The following is a 9894-nucleotide window of genomic DNA, read 5'->3' as shown; positions in this document are numbered from 1 at the left end:
ACCTCAAGGTCACAAAACAAAGTGCCAGGCTCTGGAGGAGAGCAGCAGCAAGGAGCCCTCCGAAATCACTGTGTCTAATTAGGGATTGCAGTGAATCTCCCTCCACGTTGCACTCGCCCCTGCCTTGGGGCAGTGGTGACAAGAACCTCGAAATGCCACCGGGAGAATGACATGCTACTTGTTAGGTCAACAGTCCCATCGAGGCTTCTTCTCATCGGCTTCATCACATTCGGGTCAAGCTATATATGCTGGGCAAATAACAGCACAGCAGGGCAAATAACACCGAGCAAGGCTCTCGTGTTTGAGAAGGAGAAAACTTTAAAAAAAAAAAGAAAAAAAAAAAAAGATGAAATTTGGGTGGAAATCAGAAGAGCGCGTCATGTGGGTGCTTGCGAAATAATTCAGATCGAAGCCGGGCTGACCTCCTGAGCCTCCCATCACACCGCAGCAAAACGCATGTGGTTTTGGTGTTAATACGGGCGATATCAGGAACGTACGGAGCCTTTGCGGTTCCAAGCGAGGCCACATTCTGCTAAAAGGCTTCTAACATTAACACCGACGACGGCCGTTTTGCTGCAAGCGCCTTAGTCCTTTGCAAGGCGGGTTGTTTTTTCCTGTGGTTTAGGGATGCTGGGGAGGGAAGAAGGGGGATCGCTCTGAACTTAGGGAGCAGAGAGCAGGAGCGGGCGGGCGGCTGCAGCCCATTCCTGGCGCTCGCAGGAAGCGCAGGAGACAAAGTGCTCAGTGTTGGAACGGGCGGCCTGTGCCCAGGAGGAGCCGCCGAGGCGGCCGCGCAGCGCGGAGCGCCGGGCTGCCATGCGGAGGGTCTGGCGCTGGCGCCCACATGGTGGCTGAACACATACACACACCTATAGACATACAGACGGACGGACGGAATACGTACATAGAACGTGCGCATAAAACAAGTGCGTAGAACGTATGTATAACACATATAATGTATGTATAGAACAAGTACATATAACGTGCATATAAACAAGTATGTATAACGAATGTACCAAAAAAGTATGTATATATAAATGCATAGTATGTTATTTTAGTAGTTGCGTGGAGAGAAATGTGCCGGCCGATTCCGACTCCTGGTGACTCCCAGCGGCCCCCAGGGGAGGTATTATTTAATAAACCTTTTTTTTTTTTTTTGGAGGGGGGTGATGTCTATTTAAGCGCAGGCTGCGCGGTGGGGGGTGACCTTCGGCGGAGGGAAGCGGCGCGGCTCGGCTCGGCGCGGATCGGCTCGGCGCGGCTCGCGGATCGGCGCGGCTCGCGGCTCGGCTCGGCTCGGCTCGGCTCGGCTCGGATCGGCGCGGCTCGCGGCGCGGAGCGCGGAGCGCGGGGGCGGCCCCGCGGGGGCGGAGCGGCGCGGGCCCCGCCGCCCCCCCCCGTCCCCCCTCCCGCGCCGCCGCCGCCGCGGCCGTTGGCTCCGCCCGCCGCCGGCCCCGGCGCCGCGGCCGCCTCCCGCGGGCGCCGTCTAAAGCGGGCGGGAGGCGCCGGGCGCGCAGACGGGCAGCGCGCGCGCGGCTCCGCCGCAGCCTCCGCGCCCCCCGCCCCCCGTTTCCCCCCGCCTCCGGTCCGCGCGGGGCGGCTCTGCCCGAGGCGGGGAGGCTGCGATGCACGAGCCGCCGCCCGACGCGCATCCCCATCCTCCTCCTCCTCCTCCTCCTCCTGCTGCTGCTGCCCGCGCCTGAGCGAGCGGCCGCGCAGCGCAGCGCAGCAAGGTAAGCGGCGGCTCCGCGCAGCGCCCGCGGGCAGCGCGCTGCGCCTGCGCCCGCGTTGAAAACTTCCTGCGCGTCTCTCCGCGGCAGGAGGGTGCGGGCGCCGGGCGGGGGGAGCGGGAAGGGGTTATTTTTATTACTATTTCCCCCATCTGTCCCTGTTTTTATTTATCTTAAAAGGTGGCGCGGCCGGTGCCCTCCGCAACTTCTTCCTGCGCTCGCCGCGGAGCAGCCCCGCGGCCGCGTGTCCCCCCGCTGCCCTCCCCGGGGGCACCTGCCGCCCCCCCGGGGCGCTGGAGGCAGCGGCGAGCGCGGCCCGGCCGCCCCCTCCGCGGGAGCGGATCCCGCGCGCCCCGCTGCCCCCGCGCCCTGCACGGAGAACTTGTGTCCGAGACCATCTATATGTACGCATATATATATATATATGTTTAAAAAAAAAGCTCTTGCAGAGCCTTTCCCACTCCGTGCCTTATGACATTCCCCACTGGAGTGAGGTTTGGTTAAGCTGCTGCTATTTTTCTCTTTTTGCTTTATTTTTTTCTCCCCTTTTATATTTTTCCTCTACCCTGTTTCCCCTTAACTTATCTCTCAGCCCAAGTGCTGCCTGGTGCCGCGGCGAGCACGGAGAGACGCATCCCCCGGGTCCCTTAATTTATTTTTATTTATATATCATATGTATATATTTCCTCCCTGTCCCCTCGGAAGGGCTTGCTCAGCATGGGGAGGCTCAAGCGACTTTCCTGGCTGCTGTACTGGGGATTTCTGCTTCCCCACGAAGGTGGGGAAAGGGCTGGAGGAGACGAGAGCTGGTGATGGATGGTGGTGGTTTTCAGGCACTTTGCAAATTCTTCCTGTTTATAATCCTTTTTTTTTTTTTTTTTTCCTCTCCCTTCTCTGGCTTCATTTATGAAGCTAAAAACAGTGCTAGGATATTTAGGATTTTTTAAGCTGTTTTTTCCCCCTCCCCATCATAAACCGCGGCACCCTGGCTGTGTAGCCGCCTGCATTTGTTTATCATACGTGAAAACCGCTCGGAGAAACGCAGCGTTCTGGTGGCTGGACTGAGGGGATTTTAATCACTTTTCCATCAATGAAGGAAATGACTGTGTATGTTTGCTCTAGGCTCATAATTTTTTTTTAACAGATGCTTGCAGGGCTCTCTCTGCTGCATGAAGAAACTTTTATTTCCCCCCCTCCCCTTGCCATATTTCTTTAAAACAACAGAGTGAGTGTGTGTACGTGCAGGCACGTGCGAGCCCTTTACCAATGATTTAAACACATTTATTGGGCTGTCCTTTTGAGGTCAATTTTGAGGTGCTTAAAAACCAAACTCCTGTAGCTTTAAGGTGACTGCAGATAACAGTATTACTGTCTCTTATAATTAGCAATCTGCTGAAACTTTAAATCCCCCTTGATAGATGTTATGATCAGTGTGAGAGAAGGAATAGTACTGTAGCAAGTGTAAGGTTTCTTTTTTTATTTTCTTTCCTCCCATTGAAGCAAAGCAACAGTGTGGCTTTCCCCTATTATTGTTATATTCTAGATTAAACTGCTAATGGCTTTATTTTTTCCTCTGTGGGGGGGAGGGGGAATAATAAAGTACAGCCATATTTTACCCTGACATTTATCTGCGTCAAACTTTAGTTATGCTTAGTCGGTTGTTTAATCTTCGAGGCAGAGCATAGAGGGTTTTTGTTCTCCTAACCTGTCCTCGCCGTGGGTATTTATGGAAGTTGTCTTCAATTGAGGATGAAATATGGAAGCTATGCGAGTAATTTAGTGACCTATCCAGAATAATACTTAGGCGGCGTATGTAAACGGCATCTCTCTCTGCCTCTCTTCATATGGATCTCCTATAGCATCTATTTTGATACCTCTTAACAGGAGCTAAATAATGCACGCGACGTTTTAGTTGAAAACTGAAGTTCAGGGTTTAGGTTGCGATGCACAGAAGTATCGTTGCGGGTTAATCACAAGCCCCAAACCCACCCAGCCGTACGGGGTAGCCGCCCTGCACGTGATGCCCGTTAACACTTGATTTTGGTAGGCAATCATCCACGTTCGCTCGCTGTCCTGCCGCGGGTCTGAAACGCGCCTTCGCTTCCCGATCTTCTTGTGAGCAGCCCGAGTTTCCTGCGTTTGCTGTCCCCAGGAGCGTGTGAGACACGTGCGCGCCGTGTCAGCCCCTTCCCTTAACAACAAAACCTCGGAGCGAGCGTTCGCGGTGAATTATATTACTGAAATAAAATATTCTATAGTTGTCATGGTTACAAATAGAGGCCGGGTTACTGGTTTTCATCTGCATGCTTGGGGGGGAGGGGGGGAAGAGGAAAAAAAAAATCTAGTTTTGTCACTTTTTAATTACATTTCTAATGAGCGACGGTCCCGCTCCAGGCACCCAATGTGCCGGGTGTGTGGAGCAGCACGCGAGCTTGGGCAGAAGCGGTGTTGAACGAAGGGGTAGCATGATGGAGCGGCCCCGTCCCTGCTCGCTTGGGGTTTTTAGGAGCAGAAATCCTGTGTGAGGAATTCCTGTGTTTTTCCAGATCAGTGTTCTCGGAGCGCTGCTGCTCTTGCTCTCCCGACAATAATAAAAAGTGCATCGGGAGGACGTGTCGCCTGGAAAGCTGCTTGCAGAAGGGAGAGGGTCGCTCGCTCCAGCCTTGCGTGTCTAGAAACGGGATGCGATTTTGGGGGTTTGCTGCAGACTGTGTCGCTTCTAACATCCAATTCATCCTTTGTGGTTCCCCAGGTTGGCTGTGCTGGTCCTGCCAGTGATACTGCTCTCACTCACGCGTAGCTCTTTGCCCCTGTTTCAGTCAATTGCTGCCCTTGGAGTCGCTCCGGCTCAGCACCATTCTATCCACATGCAAAATTGGGGCCGTAACTACTTTATTTTTTCCTTTTTCAGCTATCAGGGTTGATGCTGTTCCCTCGTGCTGGTCCTGATGCTGTTTCTCTTCCCTGCTGTGTGCTGCACATCTGCAGTTCAGTCCTGGATGTGCTTACTTGCTTCCCGGACCTTTTAATTGAGTTCCCAAACTCCCAAACCAGTGTCCACAGCTCTTCTCAAGCACAGTAAAACTGAAGGGGGATTCAAACCCCTCTCCTTCTTGCACATGCAGAGACTTTGTGCCCTACGAGGGACATTCACAACCTATTTTGGGGGAGCTGATATCACTAGATATGTACATGGAGAGAGAAATTCTCATCTCTCATGCCTTGTCTAACTGCTGTGCTTACCATCATAACATATTGTAGGGTGATTTTATTTTTTATTTATTTTTAACCTGAATCAAAACAGTTGTGCAGGATTTTTTTTTCCCATTCTCTTAATGCTGAAAATGGCCAAAGACTTAGTTGCTTTAAATTATTTAGCATCCCAGCCCTGATCTTCGGTCTGCAAGTGCAGCCTTACGGAAGCTCTTGCAAGAGCGCCCACTAAGTGCGCCAGTCCCCTTGGATTTGCTGCCGTGCGGTGCCGGAGCCGGGAATCGGGAAAGCCGGAGGCCTGATCCTGGAGCTTCTCCATTTGCAGACTCATCAGCTCCATGGCACACCACCGAGGTCTGCGCAGTGCTCTGATAATTGCTGCTTTGTGCTGTAATCAAGGCTCGCGAAAAATTCAGCTTGGGTTAGCAAATTATTTGGCCCTTCAGGTTTGGGATTTCTTTTTTTTAATTCTTCCAGTTGCAGTGTTTAGTAGTCAGCACAGTGCCCTGAGTTGAAAACCTTTGATATGACACAGTACTTTTAGATTTTTACCATTCCTTTATGAACTTAATGACACAGTTGCCTCTCCATGGAAGTAACATGATATTAGAACGTTTCCCACTTATTTCCCAAAGCCAATAAGCATGCAAAATGCTGGCCTTTGCAGATAACACAATTTGTCTTAAATAAACACTGAGGAAAAAATACTCAAAACTGCTTTATTGACCCCATATCTTATGTGTTTTATTCCCTTTCTGGTTTTGTGGTAGTTTACCCCGCTTGGGGCAAGAGGAGGGCCAGCTTCTCCTAAGGATGCTTTAAGATGATGACTGGTCATGGTCTTCTCCAAGCAATGTGGCACCAGCAGCTCCGTGTACGAGTGGTAAACAGCTCTGACGTGCTGCTGTCACTTCTCTTGCTGCTGTTATTACGAGTACAAAGCATCCTTCCTCTGCTATAAGAAAAGAGATTAAAAGAAAAGAGATTGGGAATCTCTTCGAGGATTACCTTTCTCTTATTTTTCAATTTATTATTATTATTTTTTTAAGACTTAATGTATGTCACAGCCTTCAAATATGCACAGTTTTTCTGTTCCGGTTAAAACAGATATGGTTAAAATCCCTGCCAGAGGTACCCCGAGCAGGCTTTGCAGTGTGCTGTTATTATGCAGCCGGTTACCTCTGTGCTGTCTTGACCACCTGATAAATGACAGTAACTAAATTCCAAGTCACACTCTTCCATAAATAATTTTATGTTGTGGATTAGACTACCTGGAGCATGGGACTATTTTCCTTACTTTTCTGTTTTTTTTTTTTTTTAAATCTGTGTTGCTTAGGTCTAGGTTTTTCATGTAGTCTAAACTTGGATTTTTGCTGTAATCAGCATTAATGTCAAATAAACCACAGCTCTTTGGTAGTCTTAAACTTCAGGTAACTTGTAATGCTTGCTCACAAATAGTAATATCAATTCACCAAAGCCGTCTGCTTGAATACGGGCAGAGACAGACTTTGTCTTTAGGATGAATTCAACATTGCTTCTGCGACAGCGCTGTATGTTTTGGAATAAAGTCCTTGCCCTCCGATACAGTATAGCACAGGTGACTTGAAACACTAGAGCTTTTGTTCAGCTTTTTGTTTCGGGTGCTTTTGCTTACTGGAAGGTGGAAGCATAAATGTGGCTGAAATGCAATTTTGAAAATTCTGACTGTTTCTGGGACTGTGTTTGGGGGCTTTCTTGGCAAGGAGATCTCCCCCATACGAGTACTGTCATGGGGAAGCTGTCAAACAGGCACGGCATGGGAGTGTTTCATGAGCTGCATGGGTAGCCAAGAAACACTCTAAAAAATAATAAAAAAAAACCCTATAAAACCAAAATCCCTCAAGTTTGTGCACAGCTATCTGAGGTGACACTACTCTCCTGTAGTTGATTTCTTAAATTCAAGATGCTCCTAATATGTTGAGCTAGACTTTAATCATACCTCTATTGATATTTTTGAACTGTGAGAGAGACTCATTATGTGTGTTCATTCTTTTAAAAGAAAAAATAAATAAAGAGAAAGAAAAGAGAAAAGGGACGGAAAAAAAGGCAGCATGGTTTGCATCACAATGCAGACAGGAGAAATCCGGGACTTAAAGTGTGATTTAAGAGCTTTTGCTTCAGACGCTTCTTAAAGTCCATGCTGATGAGTAATTAATATTTAAATCAGATAATTCTGCTCTGAGATGTGCTTTGTCAGACCTTGTTAGAGGTTTTGATTTTGTTTTTGGCCTGTGAACGCTCTACCAGTGGCTTTGCAGATCACAGCATTCACTAACTACTCAAAGAAAAGTTTCTTGTCTCAGGCAGTCTTAAAGATACTGATTTCCTTAATTAGAGAGAAGGGAATTTAAATATCATTAGATTTTTTTTTTTTCCAGCCACAGGTAAACTGGAAGAAGGGAGGGCAGAGTCTTCAGAAGTTTATAAAGCAACTTCAAAGTGGGTGCAAGTGTGGTTACCTATGCTTAGAAATATGTGTGTGTATATACATACACACATATATACATATATAGCACATATATATATACACACACACATATATACATATAAAATTATCATTTTTTTGACTTGTCACTTGCTAACACACGATTTCCTTAAATGGTTCCTAACATTTGTTAAAAACAAAAACTTTGTTTTTAACTTTCCATCAACTCTCTTGCGTCTTTCTTCCAAAAGTGAAAAATGCCAAGTTGCATCACTTTGTACGGCAGTGTCGCCGGGTGTGTAAGTGGTTGTAAAACGCTGCAGAAAAACCTTGCACTTGGATGTCATCCTACCAAGCCTTCTCCTTAACCCTCGTAAGGTCTAGGCAAGAAAGGAAAGAAGTTGCTAACTCAAGATGAAACTTCTTATGTTTTGGAACAAATGGCAGAACGTAATGGCGTGTGCGAGTGCGTAATATATACACTTGAGTCTGCTGTCTCAGCCGATCTACTATGAAGCAGCCCCTTGGCTGCACTTGTATTCTTATCTATAGGCTTAATATAGTGGTAGAGGGATAGATTAGCAGAGCTGTTGAGTGTGATGCTGTTGCTGCTTGGTGTATCAAGACTAGGCGCTCCGATGGTAATGTAGGTTGGTTCTTTGGGTTTTTTTGCATTGCTTTGCTTGAATGGCTTGTGTTAATAAAATATGCTGGAGACTATAAGGGCTGTCTCCAAATGATGCTATGAAGGACAGAAGAACCTGTTCTCCTTAAAACCATGCAGATGCTCGGTGCTGCTGAGGTAGATCAGAGATTTCTGGGAGGTGGGATTAAGGGGGGTTGTCATGTGCGTGTACCCTCAGCATAAAAGCAAGGAGCTTGACTGTAAATGTATCTCAACTGTATGACACTGATTGTATTTTGAGGGATTTGTTTAAGGAATGGAAGATTCATATAAATCGTAACTGCTACAAAAATACCACTATTTCTTCTTTCTCTTCCATCTTCAGTGCCTCCTACCTGGAGACAGGAGTAGAACAACAAAGCCCATCCTAATGTTCTCCCCCAGGGCTGTGGACTGCTCCTCTTCCCTCCAGACCAGTCCCTCACTGTAGGAAACATTATGCTGAAGTTCATACTGCTCCCTTAGGTATCTCTACAGCAGTTTTAAGGCTTACTGCTCTTTGACTGTGGCTATGGCTGGGAGGTGATGCCCGGCTTTCCAACATGCCCTTTGTGCCTAGACATATGCAAAGCCCTCCAACATAACTGATGTGTTTGCTGAAGGAAAACAGAACCTGCCATATGTTTTTCCTCCGTTTTAAACTGATCTGCATAACTTAAAGAGCTCCCCTCTCCCCCAAACATTGTTTCCCTTCCTCCCAGCTTCATAAACAGCTTGACATATTGCGTCTCAAAAGCTCAGATACTACCAAGGACACTTTGTAATCTGTCCTCTTGGGAGCAGAGAGATACCAGAATACCAATACATGTTGTATATCGAGGAGCTATAAAAAATGCTGTACTTTGCTTCTTTAGGAGAAGGGTGAAGGAAGTGTGTGGTTAATATATCCAGGTCATCTTTGGCAGATTTGCTAATATAATGCAAGGCAAAATGTTAACTGCACTGCCCTCTTTCTTATGCTATTTTTGGCTGATTATGAGGAAAGTATTTAAACCAAGAAAAAAAAAAAAGCTCTTAGTGTCTCTGCCTCCTCCTTTCCCCCTGATTATTTCACATTTCTAAACACTGAGCATACCAATCAATATTCCATTAAGAGGAGAATTAACTTGGGAGAAGCTTGCATGTATTTGCATGTAGTAGTTTATTTCTTGGTTTGTGGGTTTGTGTCCCCTTTCCCCCATGTCATCTGTTTAAATATATATATATATATATATATACACATATATATGTATATATATATATTTGGACAATTGCATCCAATATCCAGGCTTGTCCTGCCTCATCTCTGTCTATATGAGTTACTGGGGCAGCCTTCTGGAAGGTCCTGCTTGCAGGCAGCATTGATGGATCAGGCAAATGTTGATAGCCACTATTTTTTGTAGTAGTTGAACTTCGAGATATTTGTCTTCAGATCAAGTGTTGCTCATTGTTACACACGTGCAGTTCACAGAAATCAATGTTGCATACGTATGAGAGTTGAATTTGAGCTTTAGTGAGTTAACTCTCATCTTATTTACACTAACGCTAGGCTGGATGTTCTGCAGGCTGGATTGGCACATTGAGTCTGGAAAAGCCAGGAATCATGAGATTTCTTTGCTTTCCAAGCCAGTGTTTCCCTTCTCATGGGGTCTGTGTGAGCCAAAGCGTGGAGAACAGGAGAAGACCCTCTTGCTTTCTGAAGTCTAAGCCTTGAGACAACAAACAAGTGTAATAAAGTTTGATTAAAAACTGCATGTAGCACATGGAAGGGTGGAACATGACGCTATGGGACCTTCAGGAGAACCTCGCAGTTGATTTTGATG

Source organism: Tinamus guttatus, unplaced genomic scaffold (genome assembly GCF_059628265.1).
Source record: "Tinamus guttatus ecotype Peru unplaced genomic scaffold, ASM5962826v1 Tinamus_guttatus_pri_ptg000080l, whole genome shotgun sequence".
Taxonomy (NCBI): Eukaryota; Metazoa; Chordata; class Aves; order Tinamiformes; family Tinamidae; genus Tinamus; species Tinamus guttatus.
Note: the sequence above shows the minus strand (reverse complement) of the source record.